At 40.2% G+C, this 18,899-nt stretch overlaps 1 protein-coding gene across 2 annotated transcripts in view; it reads left to right on the top strand.

Moving 5' to 3' along the window:
• The window catches only part of GREM2 (gremlin 2, DAN family BMP antagonist), a 456,926-nt gene that overhangs the window by 253,309 nt on the left and 184,718 nt on the right, over window positions 1-18,899 (top strand). For both annotated transcript variants that reach the window (XM_069234686.1, XM_069234687.1), the window contains exon 2: window positions 9,690-9,880. The gene's annotated coding sequence lies outside the window, so the exon portion shown is untranslated. The remainder of the gene's footprint in view (window positions 1-9,689; window positions 9,881-18,899) is intronic.

Genomic DNA, 18,899 nt, shown 5'->3' with positions numbered 1-18,899 from the left:
ATTGTGCCCACGTTTTGGGATAATCCTTTTACGAGCCAGCATCATCACTACCTTGTGTGAAAGCCATCCCCTCGCACTATGGCTGTGTCTGCACTGAAAATTACATGTTGTTAGAAACTGGGTCGTTGGCAGTCAGTTTATACCCTGTCCAAGTAGGGATCCTCACTCTAGTCAGGGTAAGGGAGTCACACATCTAAAATAACCCCTGCGCACCTCCTTCGTAGCTTGGCTCAAGCAATCAGGCTTATCTCAGACGTAATGTGTAAAGTATTTGTACACACGCACAGTAACACAGTGAAGACACCACAAAAGCACTCAACACTAGTTTAGAAAAATACCCTATATTTATCTGAGTTAAACAAGAGCAAAATGACAACAATCTAATATGTAGAGATATCACTTTTTAAGGTTTAAAAGAGTCTTAATCTTGACAAATCAATGGTTGTATCCTTATAACACACAATACCTTGAATGCGTCAAAAATTAAGGCGATGCGGGCCGCAAAGGAGGTGATGCATCAGAAAAGCAAGCAATATTTCGATTCTTCTCCAGTGGGATGGTTGATGTGTCAATCCTTTTACCGCCAGGTTAGCGATGTGTCAATTCTTTTCCACGCAGGAAAGGCATATGCATGGAATCCTTACTACAGTGCAGGGTTGATGAAGATAATGATGCCCAGGGGTGATGCGTGGAAAATCCAGATGCATAGGAAAGATGAATCTGTGCTGAAGTAGGAAATGCATCGAATCTGCAGATTTTTCTGCCGCAACGGCTCAGTGCGTGGATTTTTCTTCAGGTCACCAGGTTCCGCTTCCAAGGGCCCAGGGACTCAATTTGGCACCATTTGGCAAGTCAGGACTCTCTGCAGAGGTGCCCAGGCACTGGCAGATGAAGTCGTTGATGTCCCTGAGACTTCTTAACTGGAGGCATGCTCAGGTCAAGCCCTTGGAGAACCTTGGAAGGCAGAATGTAGAAAGCAGAGTCCAGTCCTTTCACTACCAGGGCAGAAGCAGCAAGCAGCAGACCAGCACAGCAAAGCAACAGGCAGAGTGGCAGTTCCTTCTACAGCATCCAGCTCTTCTCCCTGGCATAATGTCCCCAGTCCAGAAGTGTTCTGAAGTTGTGGTCTCCGAGGCCCAATCATCTCGAACTGCATCCAGGACGTTATGCAGTGCATCATCGTCCACTGTCTGGAAAATTATAATAAAAATGTGACCATAAACATCCCACTTAGTTCAAGTTCTCGGTTCTTCTTGACAAAGAAAGGCAATGCTCCTCAGAGTACTCAAAGAGCTTCTGTGAGGCTAGTGCTGATGTCTTTATGGTAGCTAATCTACAAAAGGTGGTGGGACATACCTGTATTCTTCATATTGTGCTGGAGAGCTATGAATCTGCCTAGTGTCTAGACATCTCCCTGCCTGCTCAAAGGAAGGAGAGTGATTTGCACTGCAGGAAAAAAAACTGTTTAGGAGGAGTTGCCTAGCCATTTTATTGGCATGAGGAGCATTCAGAAGAACTGACTCACATTGACAGCGCAACCGGTGCTGGACTGATTGAGAAGGGTCACCCAGCGAACAGAGTGAAATAACAACAAACCAGAACAACAGCCTGCCATCTGCTCAGTGGCCCAGAGAGAATCACGCTGCTGCTGCCTATAAATGTGGCACACCACTGCCAGATCAATGTCACTTGTGTAGTGGAGGCCATTCTCACCCCCCAACCAGGGGCTGCAACTGCAGAAGATGAGCACCAGCAAACCTGGTCTGCTGTGCTGTTTGTTTCTAGCGGCCCAAGTGAGGCCTGAGGCTGTTCTCCACATTCCGGCACCACAGATGAAGAGGCTGAAGGTGTAACCTAAACAAATGTTTCACCCTGCTATGCACTGAGCATTGCTGCTACTGAAACAGATAACACAGACCCTGAAATTGAAAGACTGGGAGACTGTGCCTTCATTGCACAAAAACAAACCTGGTATTATGAAGTAAACACATTCTGGCTTGAACTATTTTTGCTCAAGAATTAAGCAAAGTAACCTACAAGTTACCCTACATGACAATTGTTAAGTAACCTCATACCTGTGTGTAATTATTGCCTATGGCTATTTATTTCTGTTAGATCACTGAAGAAACTGGAGGCACCTTCAGAGTTGGAATAGTCACTATAGAGTTTGAATGTCCAACCCTGCTGCTGAAACACCATTAATATGTGTAGAATTTAATTTTACTGTAACATTAAAGTTCTTTCATTTAAATGAGACAAACACTGGAATGGACAGTGAAATATTTGTGTCTGTTGTTTGACTGTTTGAGTTGTTAGTCTCTGTCCCCATTTAAAGTCCATGAGAAGCCTTTGATATGTTCCCCTCATTACCCAGAGTCAAGAGTGGAAAGGGTGTAATTTGCACAATTTGCAGATCCATGGTATGACTGATCCCAGGACACCAGAAGGAAATAATGCCCCACATCCTGGTTGTGGCCTAATAGTGGTGTCTACCTGTGGCCCACCAAATGGGATCTGACACCAACTCATTTTGAATAATCTGTTAACACGATAGCAGACCCTATAAAAACCCTTTCATAAGGCCTTTGCCTTAGTCCACTATAAATCCTATGATGACTGGTACTCAGGATGTCATTTTGTCAGATGTCAGGTAGGGGAAAATATTCCTCAGCAAGTTGACCTGGAAGAAACAAGAAGGTTCGATTTAATGTTTCTCTGTAAGGTAAAGCTAAAACGCAGTCTTAAAATCATGTGACTACTTTACTGGGAAGGACCAAACACCACTTTCAGAGAATAAATGAGATAGATCTCAAGATGTCCTCTATCAGTTCAAGCACTATCACCCCATTCATTTCAGAATTCAGTTTAAGAAAGTAGCTGTCAACCAGTTAGAGACATCTAAGAGGCAGATGCACCTAGATCTCTCAGAGCTTGACCAGGATCAAAGTGTTGTCTCCATACATATCAAACTTAAGTGTACGCTACTGGATGGGAAGACAAAAGATCAACATAGCTGTAAAAGCGGCTAGGAGGTAGACAAGAGTTCTAAAAAGCCACAATACTCAGCACTTAAAGCCTGTAGGAGAAAGTAGGATGACACGACCGGGAGAAATCTGCAATAAAGGATTAGAAACACCGAAAGAATGAGCTGGTCCACACTGATTGAAAATTGAATGGTTGATGCTGTCAAATACATCTAACAGATCAGCTATACATTTGTATGGAATGGTTTGTAATGTTGAATACATCAAACAGATCAGCTACACATTTTCCAGCCCAAGCAGCAGATTGAAGTTAGGACCTCTAAAGCCCAAACAATGAATGCCATTGTGGTTGCCATCCTCCAAATTGACATGCAGGAAGGAGAAAAGTCTACAACAAGTAGGATACAGGCGAACCAAAGATGGCCTCTTTAGGAAAAATTAAATAACTGCCTGCTCCGTGGCAGAATGAACTTAACCCTCCTGAGAAGCTTAGTAAGGAAGTACAATAAGAAGATGGCTAAAGAGGATACTTCTTTCTAAAAGGCACAGATTGGGCATGGTTGAGTGAAGTAGCAAATTTCACCTCTTACCCCGTAAATGGGCCACAAAATATTTTCTTGGGAATGGCCAATTCACCTACAAAAATGCCATCAGAGGAGAAAAGCTCTAAAACTGCAAGAATCTGAAAGAAGGTGACAAACAGTTTGGATCTTGGGAAGAACAAAAGCCATGGCTACAAGAGCTGAAATTTTCTTCTGAAAGTTTCTTTTTTTGATCGGAGCAATTTTGAAGTTATTCAAAAATTACCAATTGCTAGCAATTCAATCACATTCAGTCAGATGAAGTCTTAGTTAAGTGCACTAAAATGTATGCATTTTCAAATTTTAATTCTAAACCTCTTATGGTTGGCAGATTTTCCCTAGTTTGGGCAAATACCTAGGTACTAGCTCACACTACAGCTATCTTATTTTAGAATCTAACATGGTGATATTCACTCAGTGCATAAGCACCACTATATTATTTGGCTCTACACTGTGAAAGGTAATTCATATAAATAACTTCACAGGAAGAGATCATTTCTTTTAAAAAAGGATGAGGGTAAGTAAATCAATAAATAAAAAAGGCAGACGGGAGGTCGTGCTACTTGCCCCTGATCCCCTAAGAGGATTTAATAACCCCTATCGTAATAATCACAGTGTAGCATCCACCGATGTGTTGGCTCTTGAGTTGGTAACACACAGCCAGATGGGCAACAGAGTGTATCAGACATTAAAATGATTCTGAACTGATCTGCTGGAAGGCAACACAACCTATGTAAAGTCCCAATTGTAGACATGACCACTAGAATTGTGAATTGTGCGGCTGTGGCACGTAGTTGTAGATTTGCTGCATTTGCCATATAATCCATCATCTGCCCCATAGTCAAAAGATTTTATCAACAAAAAACAAAAGAATTTGTTTCTAGCTCAAAAGGTTAAAAAATTACTAGAAATGCTGCAATATGTATTGATGCACAGTGGAAGGCCCTTTAAAAAAGTTGACTGGTCATCTGTCTGTACCTTATTGCTATAGTTGGCTGTTAAACTGGGACTAATGAGGTGCAGCTAGTGCCCAGACTGTGTTAACAAGTTTAACAAGCATTTGCAATGCAATAGGTCTTGCATTAGTGAGAGTTAGAGCTGTTGGCATTGTTAATGATAATGACAACCTCGCATTTGGGACCTTATAAATATTTAGCCATGCAGCACATTACACCTTTATCAGAAATAAACTGTGTTTTTCCATTCCTTCAGACAATTGGCATTAGACTGTTATGTATTACACATTTTCAGGCCTAGCAGGCCTTTGAAATATCAATTAACTGTGGAGTCAGTAGCACAAGGGTGCAGTGCCGCAGGTGGGTGAGAAGAAAAAGAAAAAGAAAAAGAAAAAGATATATATATATATATATATATATATATATATATACTGAATGGTGAAAAGGTTATGATTTTTGGACTCCCTCTTACCTAGTGTCACCCACAAAATTGCCTGAACAGAAAGAGCACATTGTTCTGAATTTAATTTGTGGGGGGGGCGTTACACATTTGCAGGCCAAGCAGGGCTTTCAGAAGGCCCTTATAACACAAACTCCTCGCAGCTGTAAAAACAAAAGCCTTTCACCTAGTGTGCCCCACAAGATTGGCTGAACAGAATGAGCACATCGTTCTAAATGTTTTGGGGGTGGTTCCCATTGCTCTAGAACCACCACAGGCTGAGTTATGGGCACAAATGTGTTGTAAAAAGAATGCCTTCAAAGCATTATTGGGCAAGTTTCAGTGAACACATTAAACCTTTATCAGAAATAAACTGTGTTCATACATTAGTAAAACGTGCAATGCCACTGGTGGTGGCTAGATCTCTCTGACTGAGCTCACTAAGTTAATAGTGCCTTGGAGCACTTATCTTTTCAAGAACATTATAAATTTGCAGACCAAGAAGGTCTGTCAGAGCACTATTACAAATAAAGCCCTTATTACACAAACTCATCCCAGCTGCAAGAAAAGAAAAAAAACAAAGCTCCAAATAAAAAAGAATTTAAATAGGCATTTAAATGGTGGAAGAGGTTATGGTCTTTGGGCCCCCGCTCACCTAGTGTGACCCACACAATTGCCTGAACAGAAAGGGTACATTGTTCTGAAAGTTTTAGGGGTGGTCCCATTGCCCTAGGACCACCACAGGCTGAGTTATGGGCACAAATGTGTTGTAAATGTTGTAAATGGAATGCCTGCAAAGCATTATGGGGTGAGTTCCTGTGAATATATTAAACCTTTTTTCAGAAATAAACTAAGTTCATTTAGTAGCAGAAGGAGCAATACCACTGGTGATGACTAGATGTTCCTGTGGAGACAACTAAGTTCGCAGTGTCTTGGAAAAATTATTCATTCAAAATGTTATATTTTTTGCAGACAAAGCAGGGTTGTAAGAATACCATTATAAACAAGACCCTTACAACACAAATCCCTCTCAGCTATAAAACAAAAATTTCATGCAGAAACAAATTTAAAAGCACATTGAATGGTGGAAGAGGTTATGATATTTGGGCCCTCTCTCACCTAGTGTGACCCACAAGATGACCTGAACAGAAAGAGTGTATCGTTCTGAATGTATTGGTGGTGGTCCCATTGCCCTAGGACAACCACAGGCTGAATTGTGGGCAGAAATGTGTTGTAAAACGAATACCTGCAAAGCATTATGGGGTGAGTTTCCCCGAATGCAGTGAATATTATAGTATTGGCTGTCCCGCTGTACGGGGAGAGACGCTTTTGAGGATTCATTCCTAGGTCGATTTTATGTTATATGAAGCAGCAAAAAAAAGTACATAACACAGGTATACCACAACAACTTGTAATTACTCAGTACGTAAAGAGCAACACTGCCTTCATCATATTGGAAGTGGCAGGCAGCGGCAGGCGGGAGCAAATGCCTATACTCCTTGCAACAGGTTTTCCAGACAGTGCATGCACACTGTCTAGACTTGAGCTATAAATAACAAAACAATTAAGTAATACTATCACAAAATGCACCACATTGCGCCACATAATTTGCCTTTCTTGCTATGTAGTTTACTCAACCCTGCCACATAATTTGACCCTCCATAGCCGCATAATTCCAGTAGCCCTGATTATAGCTTATGCCTTGAATGTTATAAACACATACCTAATAAACTCCTGGGCCATTCAGCAAATGTGAATATTTTTTCATTGCTAATAAATACTAGTAGTGCCGACAGGAAGCTTCCATATTATTTTGGGGGCGATGGAGGCAGGGTCATTCACATTTGAGTTCCTTCTTTTCCATCACATTTGGTATATAATGCTAATTTTTAGACATTGAAATTTTCTGAATTTTACCTAAATTTGCATTTTAGGACGTTCAGTTCTGAGCTTGTTTTGGTTGTTCAGATGGTATTCTGTTGGTGAAATTGATGTATGTGTTTGACAACTGCTCTCTTTCTACTATTTGAGTCAGGCGGTGCCACTGACAGCTTTTTTGGGTGTTTGTCTAATAATGGTCTTTGGTTAGCAGGGACCTTTGGGGAGTTGCTTCAGTGTAGTAATCTGGTTGAACATCTTTTGAACATTTTCGGAAAAGCATTATGTAGACACTTCCAGAAAACTCTATCATACACCATTACATTTCCAGTTGCCTATAAGGAGCATTGCATGGAAGTTGCACATTTCTCCTAAAGGTACTTGAATGCCTCACACAGTGCTCCATCTCTCTCTGCTTCACTGTGTTAACACATCCGAAGTACACGCTGCTTTACAGCTACATTCCCAGGAGTAGCAGGATACATAATATTGAGTCTTTTGCAAATTTCCCCAAAAATGGTGCCTCCATAGTGATTCACACTACTCTCCATTGCACCCAAGGGCAAAGCTATCCAAGGAGCAGCAGGTGCAGTGGTACCAGGGGCCTATGTGAGACAACAGCACCCAGATTACTGCTGTTTTTACTACGTTACTAGGGGTTAAGTGTAGCAGTGGGTGTATATTCGCGCAATTCTGTGTAGCCCAATCATGCGCAATTACCTAAAAAGTCCATAATATCACGATGATTATGCAAGAATAGTAATTCTATATTTAGTGCTATTTCTAAGAGTAAAAAAGCCCCCTCGCCTCCAAAATGAGTGCAAGGATGCATTTTTCACGAAGAAATAGCGCTAAATGCAACAGAACAGCAAGAGCGAGCAGCCACCCACATTTGCTAAATGTGCTGTTGCTGTAGGATTTTTTCCCCCAAATTACTCCTCATTACACAAGTAGTATCAGTTGCATAATTATTGGCAATTGCGCATCAAAGACTAACACAGAATTACCACAAATACTTTGATTACTCTGGCTGAATCACAAATCTGCCAAGCCTTGCTATGTGGCCTATATTCCGTTACTACATTAGGGCCCATAGCACTGTCTCCGCCTCTGATTGCAATACAACATTTTACATGAAAGCATACTCATAAGCAGATCTCCCACCAGGAATAAACAAAACAACTGTTAGGGTTAGATTCACAAATATTTCACTGTAAGACAATGTGACTTAGGGCATCATTACGAGTACTGCGGTATGAGGACTGCCGTACCTGTGGGGATGGTCTGACCGCCGCACTCCTGGCAGTCTGACCGCCACTTATGACCCAAGCTGTCAGACCACTAGGGGACCGCCGCCACCAGCAGGATCATGGATCCTGACGGGATGGTGGCAGTTGGAGTTGTCAGGCACTGAGTTCAACGCTGCGGTGCTGATCACAAGTCCTCTTTCTGCTAGCCTTTTCATGGAGGGGTTCTGCCACGAAAAGCCTGCAGAAAGCCAGTAATGGATGGGGTCAACAGGGGGCCCCAAGGCATGGGCAGTGCAGGGGCCCCCTGCATTCTGAGGGTACTTTTGTGCCACAGCATCCCTTAGGGGCGACGAGGCCATTGCTGTGGCACAGTTCCCTCTGGTCTGACCAGTAGAAACGTCATAATACGATGGCGGCGGCCTCCTCCTCACGACTTTGGCGGTCGGATGATTCCAACCGCCAAAGTCATAATGAGGCCCATAGTCTTAAAGTACATATGGCATACTTGTGGAATTAAGGAGTAAAGCAGGTATGCTACAAGAGTTAGTAATACGATAAGTTGTGTGTAACAGGCCTCTGATTTATTCGAAATTACAGTCATATTGTCCTCTGTTTCTGTCCAGATGTCACCCAACCAAACAATTTCACTGGTCCCAAATGACATAGAAATATGAAAGTGTACTGTCCTAGATTTACCCTAAACTTGGCAATAGATTTATGAATATCTGAAAGTCTCAGTTTTTCAGGAGTAATCAGGGGAAGGAGAGACAGTCAGGACTAGTTGTTTCTTGATCACTTCTGGTATCATTGTATGAATTCTGTTTTCGGACGAGCAAGTATAAATGTGTATATTTACTTGTGCGAACATTTATGAGTGAGTGCAAATGCTGTTTAGTTTTGGTCCACAGGCAAATGTTTTTCCTGTGGAGAAAGCCCTCCCATGCCTTTTTTCCTAACAGATGTGGAAAGGGTTTCCCATTCCCACACAAGACTTTTATTTATTTCTAACCTTGTCAGGAGGAAATCTTTGTCTGTTTCCAGGATGGGACTAGATCGAAAAAATGTTAATGGGTGTGAACAAACTTTCTAGGGAATCCTCATTTTGTAACATTCACTTTCCACCCATGAAAGCAAAAATAACCCTTCACTGATATCATATAAAACGGAGGTAATCCTATGTTGGACTAAATTGGTTCCCAAATTGAAATACACCTTTTGTGAATTGTGTAACTGAATTTGCGATATTAAATCAAGCCATTTGCGTAGGCAACTTGAACATATATGCGAAAATGTATTTGCCAATTGTGACCATTATGACTAACGAAATGCTAAAACATGCTGCCCTCCTGTCAATTAGCTTCTCTGCTTCTTAAATATGCAGTTTCTCTCTAGACCCTGATTGTGAGCAAGCCGGATGAAGTTGAGATGTTTTACCATACCCAGTAAATTCTGACACTATTTGGTGCAGCATGTACGTGGTGCGGTAAACACCTGTAATTTTGAGTTAACTCGGTGAACACAAGTAGTAATATGTAGAATGTGGCACTTTCAGCACCAAATTCTGAATTTAACGCATCTTTTAAATTTATACATTTTGACAGGTTTGACCTGAAGAAAGTCACCAGGGGAAAATTGTGAGGGTGACACCATTACCACACAACTTATGATTCTAGTCTCTGTGACAATAGGGGTTTGGAGAGGGATCCCACTTTCGTCTCCCACTTGGAATTGGAGCCCTACTCTATATTGACAGTATCTGTTCTGAAGGTTAGAAGCAATTTATTGAAAGAAGGTAAGAATTTAAATCTCCTTGTTGCTCATTACTAAACTCTTTTTTTTAAAACATTTTTAAAAAAATTTATGGAGCAGGTGACACGTACATTACATATACAGTATATAGCTTCAACTTATATCATTGCTGTATACATTGATGTTAAGACATTTCTACTTAACGCATCAAGCTTAAATTTTATCCAACTTGCTCGAACTAAGATTGACTAAATAAGTCTGCTTCCTCTACTTCCACTTCCCTCCACCTAATCTTCCTCCGAATTACTCATTTTGTCCCAGATCTGACGATATCTTCACATGGCTCCTATTCACTTAGCGTACAATTTTTCTCTAACCCTTGTAGACTCAATTTTTGCCTCCCTTCATGCATAAGTCGGAGGGATGGGTGATTTCTATTCTTGTAGGATAAGCAATAGAGCTATCACCGAGCCCGCAAAAATCATTTGTCTGGATGCGGTAGTAAGATTTGTGATCTGCGTAATACCCCAAAGGGCCACCACAGGATTGGGGGTGATCACATAGTCTATACAAGAGCTTATCCTCTGAAAAATCTGCTCCCAGTACCTTACCAAAAATATACAGGAAAAACACATATGCATCCAATCTCCCTTAAAGTTTTGGCAGCTTGGACAGGAGCCTGATGACTTGGGATGCATGTCTCTTACAACAGCCACTTGGAAAATGAAGTAATCCTTTTAAAATTGGCCCCTCTAAGTACTTTGTATGACACCTCGTTGTGTTTTCTCCACTGCTGTATTTCAATCTTGCATCCTGTCATGTTAGCTATCCGAGCCAAAAGTTGGGTAGTTAACTTGGTTGCCCCAAGCTCATTACTAAACTCGAAGACACTTTAAAACATCTATAAAAATTGTTTTGGTTAAAAACATTTGATTGTAATTCATTTACCATGCTTGGGATGGAGATGAATGCAGAGGTGTAAATCTTCATAACTGCTGTAAAGATAACATTTTGATGTCTAACGACAATACAGCTATCTGCAAGACATGTTGTTAGCAATTCTTTAAAATACAATTACTCATGCTATGGGGTGCGCTGGTGTATCATTCCTCCTTTCAGAAACCTCTTATATTAGAATGCATGAGGAATAATTTTACAACTGAAAAGTACACTCAACCATCAGTCTGTCAAATATATTTTCTTTATCTCCTATACACATTCCATAGAGATAGCAATCATTTTTGCTACTTTTTCCCCATCATTGGCAAAACCAATAGGTCATGCCTTTAATATGATTAACAAAAGTTATTAATGCAACACATAAAAAAAGCGCATTTGAGAATGGCAGTCACAAAAGTCTTGTCAGCCAGTATTTACATGTATTGACACATTTAGAAAGACCTATTTGCCAGTGCTTGTCACTTGAAGCCAATACACTTTTCGTTCTATTTCTGCTTACCAGGGTAATTCTGTGTTGTGGATGGTCCACAAAGAGATCTTTAAAAACTCCATAAGTGGCAAAATATGAAATCTTTCCTATTTTTATGAGTTGAAGGTTGTGCACAGGAAATAATCACCTTCGTTCCAGTGTGCCCCACTTAAAGAATTTGTTAGACAAACTTAACAGGCAGCGGATGTCACAGGAGGAATGTCATATGAGCAAAATATGAAAACATAATCTTTAGGTCCAATGTGGCAATGATTAAATTAGAAACATCTGAATTTCAAATCATAAAGGAATGTCACATTTTATAAATTCAATTTGTTTGACAATTTTATGTTCTAGGCATTTACAATTTTGATGCAGCATGTCCTTATCAACAGTGTTATGTATATTCAGATCCTGTTGGCTTTTGCTGTATTGTGTAACATAAGTCAACTGTATTTTGCATGGAAGAATGTGTGGTAAGAGGCATCTGGGGACATTATACACATAAAAAATTAATAGAGGAATGCTTTCAAAGAGTCTAACCACTGGCAGTTGCTCTGGATAGCATTCCAACCCATTGGCTTTTGCCCATTGTGTCACTCCAGACAAAGACCCATCTTATTCAAATCAGTACTGACTTTGCTTCCCATGGGACCAGCCCGTCCTCAACTGCCGGACAAGGCCCCCATAAGGGACCACAAGCAACCCCAGACCGGTTTTGATCTTATTAGACCTTGCTAGGGATGTATATTTTGGATGCTGTGGCACAGAGAGATGTTGACAATATCTCAGATAGTTGATAGGATGGAGAGATACAGTGCCAGTGCAGGATTAGGATGGTGTTAAGCCTCAAGACTAGATAAGGCAATATGCCCCTAAATTGCACCCTAACACAAAATATTGAAATAACATTGCATAAATACACTCTCTGGATTCAAGAATAAATGTAAACCATGAAGGTTTATTAGGGAAAAATTCAAGAGCATTACAGAATGGAAAAGTAACAGTTAATCGGTTTTCATAGGGATTTAGCATAAGGCTCGATAAAATGCAGCAATAGAAATGACATGAAGTCAAGGCAAATTATTTTGATTCCAACGTATGAGACAAACTAATAAAGATTCAGTCTCCAAAGTCAGAAAGTCAGAAGAATAGCTCACCTCAAAAGCTATAGTTTATACAGACATTTTCACCATAGGCGTCAGTTGGAATCACACAGGCAGCACAGGGTGAGCAAATGAAGCAGTGGACTGACAAATCATAATACAGAATTATACAATGTTTCTTAATACCACCACACTAGCATTATCCCCAACTTTTAACCTACTGTCATCGGAGGTAACAGAACAAGTCTATCTATTCAAGCAATGGCAGACTTGCAAACAGTGATACAGGCAGAAAGAGCTAGTTTTTCCAGAACAGAATGTTAATTCAGAGTATCAATACAATGCAATATCAACGTGAGTCAGAACAAAAAAACAGCTCACACCTGCATTAAAAAACAAGATGGAAGTTAGGTCTAGTTTGGCCTCGTTTAGCCAAACATAGGAAAATACATTTCTGTCAAGTGCAGCATTCTCATTTTACTGCAAAAATGTACATAATGTTAAACTCACAACTTAATAAATAGAAATCAGGTGTTACAATGACTACAGTGATTGACATTTAACTGTGCTACCAAAAAACTCCTTAAAATAAATAGCCATTTCCGAAAATAATTACCACCACTACTACTATTCCTCCTCCTACCACTACTATCACTGGTTTTACTACTACTTCTAATATTTCAACCAATGCTATTACTCCCATAACTACTACTACTGTTGCTAGCACTATTACTACTATTATTCCAGCTACCACACCTGTTTCTGCTATTACTATTAGTAGTAGTGCTGCACTCTAAACATCTGCCATTACTATTAATACTACTCTACTGTTACTGTTGCTAATACTTTTACTAATACTGCTACTCCTACAACTACTACTACTGCTACTTATAATAATAATACTAATAATAATACTACTACTACTAATAATAATACAAATAATAATCCTATTGTTGATAATTTCACTGGTATTATTACCTTATCTTGCACATCACATACTGTTGAGTTATGTACAATACACCCGACTGAGTTATTGATAATCAATCATTTATTAGTTTTAGCCCTAAGACCATCCAACGGTGCAGAGCAGTGAACATTAAAAAGATTGTATTAATCAGTGCAAATATAGCTAGAACAAGATAAAAACGCTAGCATATGCATTTCAATTGATGTGTGTTAGTTCTGCAAGGCTCTGATGTGTGCATGAAATTAAGATGGGGAGTTATTTCTATTTAGTTCCCATGCCCAAGAGCTGTAGGTGCACCCTTTTGGGCAGGAATTCTATATCAGCTTGAAGAAAAAAGGGTAATGCATCAATACGCTTCCTGATATTATAAGTTAAAAACAGTGGTCAAAAAGTCCACCTTCTTATTTTCATAGTACGAGAACAGAAAAGCTTAAAATGGAGAATGGTACCTATGCCTCCCATCTTGTGCATGGATTGACCCATGCTTTTTTAACTATTTGCCCATTCTCTAGCACAAGCAACGAAGTGGGTCTGTTTTAAACTAAGAAGTCCTGGAGGACCGAATGGGGAAAATGCCCATCTCGCCGGACCTGACTGTTAAGGCAGTAGTGCTTAGCAAACGTGTGAAACGATACCCAGGTAGCTGCCTGACAGATGTCCATGACTGGGACTCCTCTAGACAACGCCGAGGTCACAGCTCTGGCAGAGTGAGCTCATAAGCCCTGAAGGAGGCTGTTGCTTGCCCATTTTGTATAAGATCTTAATACAGAAGATGATCCATCATGCACAAAGTTGGTTAATAAATTCACAAAAAAAGTTCATGGTGCTGCAGAGTGTTCAAAACTTAGGTAGAGTTTAGTCAGCCAGGAATAGGCAAACTGTAATTCCACATTATATTATACCCATATATGTAATTCCACATTATACCCATCAGCATTTTTACTTGCACCATGGCATGATAGCATTTCGGACATATTAATTAAATTTCTGCAAGAACTTCTGTCTATTCTGATGATTTTAGCATGCAGGATTTGGCAACTGTTTCTCTTTATCTTTACTCAAAATGCCCACCCTTACATTATACCATTAGTCCTGAGTTTACCGTCTAATCTAACCACCACACACAAGCATACAAATCTAACCCTGTGACATACATTGAATAGGTGAAGACAGCTATTATACTTAAATGCTAGAGCTACATTAAGCAAAATAGATGGAAAGCATTTGGGTAGCATTATCAATTTATTCCAGATTTCCCTTCTACTGACTCAAATCTTTCATTGTTTTTATCAAAACCCGTATTTCAGACCCATATGTTAGAGTACTTCCATATTGTCTACTTGTAGGGATAGGGTGATAGGGTTTGGGGAAACCTAATGACCACTTTACCTACTGCTTCTTCTTATATCACTGTTAGTTGTATATGCAATTTCAGGTTTCAGGTTTTAACCACTTAAACTCCCACATTAATACACTTCTTCATCTTCTCTGACTGGAATTCCTCAGAAAGACACTTTTTTTGCAATGGCAAGGTGTAACATGACGAATGGCATTAGCAAACAACCTGATAAGATAGAAGATATCGGAGGTCGACACCAATAACTGTCTCCATAATTACCCAGAAAATGTACAACATTTTGTTTTAATTTGTTTCTAATTCAGGAGATTGAAAATAAAAGAAGAGTTCTTTGGCTAAGGAGAAATGGGGTTAGAAGAGCAGCTTTAGAAATGCCCCTTCTACTGGGTGCTCCGAATCCTCCTGTAACAAGAATGATAGGTGTATTTTTGGCAGTAGCTTTGAGGATATGCTCGAGACTGCAAACTGCCAAATAGTGTACTATAGCAAAACTAACTATAGACCCTCAAGAAGTTGAATTGAAATAATTGTTTCTGATGTGAAGAATTTAACAAGAATGCAAATTTGTTTTTATAGCACATCTGAAAAGATTACGTATGTTTTGAAGTAACTTTCTCTACCTTTATATGCTTTTGTATTTTATATGGATAGCTGATTAAAATAATGTGTGATTATTTGTGTTTTAGCAAACATATTTTGTCAAAATGTGAGTAAATCTAATCTAATGAATAATTAAATGTAAAACATCGCATTTCATAAGTGGGTTTAGCCCTTTAAACACAGGAGGACCTATTCACAACTGCATGTTGTAGTCTGTTTAATAGTACTACAGTGTACTACTCGGGTACTACAAAATGCTACTCACTACCCTGCATGTGGAGGTCTCAGCCTGCAAACAGGAGAGTGGCTGGAAAATGTGGACTACGTAGTACTAGATAGGAGACGTTTGAGGGGGGCAAGGAGGGGATAAGAGAGTGTTAAGGAGGGGGGTTTGGAAGCTACTACATGCACAGACAAAAAGGAGTCAGACCATTGCAGTTCACAAACTGCACTTTTATAGTTACTATAGCCAAAAAGAACCCAAAACAGTAAGGCCCATATTTATACTTTTTGACGCAAACCAGCGCCGGCACTGATTTGCGTCAAAACTTTTACCGCCGGCTAACTCCATTCCTACGCACCATGCGGGTGCATTATTTAAGGAATGACATTAGCCGGCGCTGCGGACTGGTCAGAGTAAAAACAAAATGACTCAAAACAGGCAGCGCCGGCGTAGGGGAAAATGGGGCTTGTGCGTCAAAAAATGGTGCAAGTCAGGTTTGAGGCAAAAATCGTGCCTCAAACCGGATTTGCGCCATTGTTTGACGCACAAACCCCATTGAAATGACTCCTGTCTTAGCAAAGACAGGAGTCATGCCCCCTTGCCCAATGGCCATGCCCAGGGGACTTCTGTCCCCTGGGCATGACCATTGGGCACAGTGGCATGTAGGGGAGCCCAAAATAGGCCCCCCTATGGCACTTTAAAAAAATATATACTTACCTCAACTTACCTGTACTTACCTGGGATGGGTCCCCCCATCCATGGGTGTCCTTCAGGGGTGGGCGAGGGTGGCAGGGGGTGTCCCTGGGGGCAGGGAAGGGCACCTCTGGGCTCCTTCCATGGTCAGAGACCATGCAAGTGAGCTCACAGATCCCTTAACACCTGCCCTGACCCAGGCGTTAAAAAACGTCACACATCAGGCTGTGCGCCGTTTTTTAAGGCCCACCCTCTCCTGTGCGTCAAAATGACGCAGGAGTATAAATAAGGCGCACAGGTCTTAAAGTCATTTTTTGGGCGGGAACGCCTACCTTGCATGTCATTAACGCAAGGCTGCTTCCCGCATCCAAAAAATGACTCACACAGAGGAATTTTAATGTCCGTGGGCTCGGGCGTCAAAGTTTAAATATGGGGCAAGATTTGTGCCGAATGTGCATCAAAAATTTTGACGCACATTCGGCGCAAACAGAGTATAAATAAGCCCCTAAATGTACTCCAGTTCAAACCTAGATTAAATCACCACACAATGCCAACTACTGGAAATGCAACACCTCTCAAAAAAATGGAGAGTGGCACTTTCAAAATCGACCTTGAGAAATAATGTTAAAATTAGTTACTTTATTTAATTTTCTTAACCAGAAATCAATGTATTTAACTGTTGAAACAATACCTAAATTAAAAATAATGATTAGTTTATTGTAAATTATTTTTCTCATCTTTTTGATTTAAAAATAAAGTAACTTTAAAAAATATATATTAATAACATTAATTTAAATTAATTCTCTACATAAGTTTTAATAGGTTTTAGTACATAATAAATCAATATAAACATTTTACTTTAGGTGCTGTTTCAAATGAATCTCTCAAAAATCTTTTTTATTTAATGTAGTATATTTTATGGATTAAAATAGTGGTGTAACATTTTTTTCTATTTTTTCTACATTTAAAATAAATCTATAAAATTAATTTACAATAACATTCATTTGAAAAACAATTTTGCTGTTTGTTTTAAAACGTTTTTTAACTTTCCAACCTTTGCCTCCACTTTATCAAAGGCAGGTCTCTGCCCCAGTGGTGCCGGTCTCTGCCAACATTTAAATAAGTTGCAAGCTGTAACTTTACAGTCATATGGTAGGCGCCATCTTCTGGTTTCAGCAGGTGAACACATGCAAGCCTATTATTTTTAGTAAATTAACATTTGTATATTATGACTAGTCATAAGTAGTAAGAGGCTGATTTAATCATTTGGTCTTATGCTAATGCGGCCCAACGAAGCCAAAATCGCCACACCAAATCTACGAAGTGGCACAATACATGCATTGCACCACTTTGTAACCCTTTGCCGTACATTATGCCTGTGCCAGACATAATGTATGCAAAGGCGGCCTGGCCCCGTTAGGGGGCCAAAAAATTTGCAAAAAATGTGCATAATGTAGCACAAATGGTTAGAAAGTGGCGCAATGCATGCATTGCGCCACTTTGTAAATATGGAACTGCGTTTTTGGCCATCTAACACCACATTAGCGTAAAAAAATGATGTGCATGCAGGATTAGCATTAACATTTTTTATGCTAATCCTGCAAAGCTCCGAATTAGCTTCAAAAATGTTGACGCTAGTTCCCCTAACTACCGCCATGGTGCGCCGTATCTTAGATTCGGTGCACACATGGTGGCGTTGGGGGGGCGCTAAGAAGTGCAAGACAAGTGGCGCCTCACTGGATGCAGCGCCACTTTTCTAAAATCAGGGCCTAAATGTACACAAAGTATAAGAGTGAATTTACACATACATATTTATGTGTACGTTTAACTTTGTGACTAGCCCTTGTAAATAAGTTAAAAGGAAAAAAAAGGAAGGAAGGAATTAAGATCTTCACTGTAGTAAAAAAAATAAAAAATAAAAACTTATTTCACCAAGAGACCAAGTCGCAGTTTAAAAAAAATCCTAACCTGGCTTCTAAACTAAAACCTGATCACTTGGTGGCGCTGCAGCAGCATGGGGTCTGTTACTTTTCCTTCACTTCAAGTCTATGAATGCTGCCTCTCGCAACGTCTGTCCTGGTAGCTCCCGAAAAGTCAACAAATCAAACGTGGCAGCAGATCACGCTGTGAATAATCGAGCTGGCACTGTAACACACAGACAAAACTGCAAATAAAACTAGCGTGGTTTATCTTCTGCACAGTTTTTATAATCGCTTGACTCACCACTTTGTCATTGTCAAGGACACTTAATAACACAGCATTAAATTGGAGATAATGTAAGAAATGTACCATTGCTAGCATCAGCGCACAAGACTGCCAAAAGAAGTTAAAATATCAGCATGAGTGTATGAACGCTGTTCATGGGTCTCTTTGTGGACAGTGGTTACCGGGCGGTATGTGTGATGTGTATGGCATTTATCATCAGTGTGTCCGAGCACTCTAGTTGGCTAACTAAGCTGCTCCATACAGGCATTTGCCCGTTCAACGGTAGTGAAGATGAGCAGTATAGAATTATTCTTACAGGAAGTAGGAGTTAGAGGCTCATATGCCATGACACAGTAGGTGGCACAAAGGAACAAGCATAGGCAAAGTGAAATATGGTGCCTGGGATGTTGGGAGTTATCTAATTTTCAACGCAAGAATCGAAAATTACTTTGGAGCCCTGGGGATGCGACATATTTGTCACG

This window comes from Pleurodeles waltl, chromosome 5, assembly GCF_031143425.1.
Source record: "Pleurodeles waltl isolate 20211129_DDA chromosome 5, aPleWal1.hap1.20221129, whole genome shotgun sequence".
Lineage (NCBI taxonomy): Eukaryota > Metazoa > Chordata > Amphibia > Caudata > Salamandridae > Pleurodeles > Pleurodeles waltl.
Note: the sequence above shows the minus strand (reverse complement) of the source record. Positions and strands in the feature narration are given on the sequence as shown.